Raw genomic sequence first — 3,588 nt, 5'->3', positions numbered from 1 at the left:
GACAATAAATTTTAAATGAGGTCATTCTAAGAGTGTATATGTGCAGCAGCCTATTATCCAACCAATGGATACAACTATGGGGTTGCCAAAAATGAACCACAAAATCCATAAATCTACGACATAAAAATTTCTACACGTGTTCATATTACTCAAATCTATAATTTCTTTAACACTGGTAGTTCATTTTTTGCCATCTAGATAAATGTATTTCAAGTTCAACAAAAAAATAAAGATAAATGTATTTCAAGAGGGGCTGTCCAACCACTGCACTAAATTGTGATGGAGACAATATCAAATTTAACTTCTAGAGATTTATATTTAAATAAGGCCATATTATAGTCAAGCGTACACATATGCTCCTTAACTTTTGAGACACCATAATCGGCGATAGAAGGTAAGAAAAACGAAATTTCTTTTAAAATTTACTTCAAGAGCCATTAGAGAGCACTATACACAAACATATGATAAGAAAATGTACCATAATTTTTAAATTGAATAAGCCCTATAAATACGTGATTTATAAGACATCTTGAACTCCTAATGGTCACATAAGAGCCCTTCAAAGCTATGCCAAGATTGTGTTTTCCAAGTGTAACCACATTTTTTGCATGAAATGTTACAGTCAATGGCATATCCTCGTTCGCTTTTCCTCACTCTACAAAATAAATGTGTAGCCTAGAGTCTGTTTTTTCGAGGTTTATGGGTTGCATTACTTTATGAATTAATCAACTGAAACTGAATGAATAAGTTCAGTAGATTCCATTGTGGAAAGTTGTAAATTTGTGCCCTTTTGTTCTCGATTAATTACTTGTTCTTTCTTGGTGATATTTTCTCTCCTAAAATCTCTTTGCTCTAAAGACTCTGTTTTGACAATTATGATCTCTCAAGTGTCATATACACGTGACCACTATAATAAAGAATCATAAAATAAACCAAAGTTGTAACTACTTTCATCATGGAGCGACAACACATTAATTTAACAACTGGAAAAATTAAAATTAAGTTTTGACAAAAAAAAATCAAGACAAAAAAAATTCACAAACTTCCTCTACTTTGAGATTACTAACACAAACAATTTGAATATTACATTTTTGAATTTACCAAATGAAACCCTAAAAACTCATCACTTAACAAGTTTTCAACTTCATGTGAGACTAAAGGGGTTATGTACCTTCATGTGAGTCACTGAAGGAAATACCATGACTTCTTAAATAAAGTATTGTGGAGGAAGGGGTTTTCTTTGGACATTGGAATTAAAATGAAGTAATGATTATAAGATTTGAATAGAATCCATAATCCATGTGATACTTATAGTGTAGTTTGATATCCTTTTAGTTCTCTCCAACATCTCACATTTTGACGTCTAATATATCTATATATACAAAAACTCTTTCAAATTTTTATGCAAAAAAAAAACCTCTTTTAAAGAAGTTTATATGATCCCATATAAAACAATTTTATAGGCATGAAAAGGTGCAACAATTTTATAGGCATGAAAAGGTGCAATAAATAATCAAGATTAGCAATAAATAATCAAGATTAGCAATAAATAATCAAGATTACATGCATTATGCATGTTCCCACCATATTTGTGAAAACAAAAGTTCTCTAGGACCTCTTCTAGAGAGAACCACAAATTCAATTCTGGAAAGGATAGTGGCCTCTTGAGGTTAGGGTTCAACTTTGAACTAACTTTTTTTTTTTATGCTTTTGTGTGGTTGCAGCCTATTATCCAACTAAGGGATACATGTATGTGGGTGGCAAACAAATGAGTTTTTTTTTGTTGAAATAACATTGCATTAATGTATCAAAGCGTTATTACAGTACATATCAACTAAAATACAAGGGATGTTATTCCACATTTTGCTTTTATTGCTCTTCCTTGCCCATCTAGCTAATTTGTCCGCGTTCGAGTTTCATTCTCTTCTGGTGTATTGAAATTGAACCGTTTCGAAGTCTTTTTTGCTTTCTCTGATTTTACTGATGTGAATCAAGGATTGCCAGTGAATAGAATGGTGTTTGTTGCGGAGATGTTTGATTAGGTTGATGTTGTCGCTTTCTATGATTATTGATTTGTGATTCTTAGCTTTCGCCCATTCCAATCCGAAGAGGATCGCTATGGCTTCACATTCTTCGTTGTTTCTGGCTCTAGTAGATTGGACCTGCGCTTCTATGAATTTTGCATCAACATCATGAGCTATCATACTGATTCCCACATTGGATGTTAAATTTAAAAAGGAAGCATCAACATTTATCTTAATAAATTCATTGGCCGGCGGATGCCATTTATCCAGAGTTTTATGTTTGTTCGTCTCTAGTTTTTTGTTTATTTTCGGAAAATTCTCTATCATTTTTATTCCACATGAAAACTTTTAGGCATGTTCATTTTCCTTAAATTCTATAATTTCTTCACCATGGTTTTTTTGGGAAGAAATAGAATAATTTCATAGATAAATTATTTTTATAGAAGTTCGAAGAGCAGATTAACTTCACACAAAAAAACAATTAGAATAAGAAAAATTACAAATTGCTCAAAACCTAATTAAAGCTGCCCAGTTTGTAATTCGATTCGAGAACACTTAGTGTTTTCTCCATAGTTAGTTGTTGTAGTTGAAACTGATCAAAAAACTTGTTTTATTCCTTGATGGTTTACAAAAGAAATATAAGACTCTATTTATAGAGTTACAATACTACTAGTTTACAATTTTACTAGTTCCTAATATTTTACTAGTTTCTAATAGTTTATGCTAATATATTTACTAGTTCCTAATATCTTACTAGTTGTAACATTTGATCTTTCCTAATATCTCAATATAGGAACAATATTATATGCGATATCTTAACATATAGAAAGATATTGCAACACTCCTCCTCAAGTTGGTGCATAGATATCGCACATGCCCAATTTGTCTACCAATTTCGAAAATATTCGACTTGAAACCGCTTTGGTAAGAACATCAACCGATCGGATCTTTGGTAACTCTACAATGTTGTCTTCCAAGTTTTATTTAATAAAACATCGATCCACCTCAACATGCTTTGTGCGGTCTTGTTGGACTGGATTGTGAGCAATATCACATGCTGCTTTATTGTCACAATATAATTGAATCGGTGTTTCAGACGGATATCCTAAATCATCCAACAAGAGTCTTAACCATAACGCTGCACATATGCCATCAGTCATACCTCTAAATTCGTTTTCCAAAAGTGACCCAAATAATGTGATAAAAACCATAAATAATAATAAGTTTCTTCTAACCCGATCCTAAGAACTAATAAAAAATTTATCACTGATAGGTGTTCGGAATGAAACAATGAATAAATAAAAAAGAACGGGCTTTTAATAGAATAACAAACCGAACTCAACTCATTTTATCTTTATAACAAAATAAGTTCTGTTCCGAAACCTAAGGCAACAAATGTGTTGCCATATGACAACAAATTAGAAGAACCAAAGTTACAGTTTGATGGGATCAGCATTGAGCACCACGCCTTCTGAAAACCTTTGGTCTTATAACTGCTCACTTATATGTTTGGCAAATATTCTTACCAGCAACTAGATGTGCATTCTATCCGGTAACTTCACAA

This window comes from Eschscholzia californica, unplaced genomic scaffold (genome assembly GCF_041429995.1).
Source record: "Eschscholzia californica isolate CP2 unplaced genomic scaffold, dmEscCali1.0.p SCAF_5, whole genome shotgun sequence".
In the NCBI taxonomy this organism is placed as follows: Eukaryota; Viridiplantae; Streptophyta; class Magnoliopsida; order Ranunculales; family Papaveraceae; genus Eschscholzia; species Eschscholzia californica.
The sequence above is the reverse complement of the archived record's forward strand: the minus strand, read 5'-3'. Positions refer to the sequence as shown.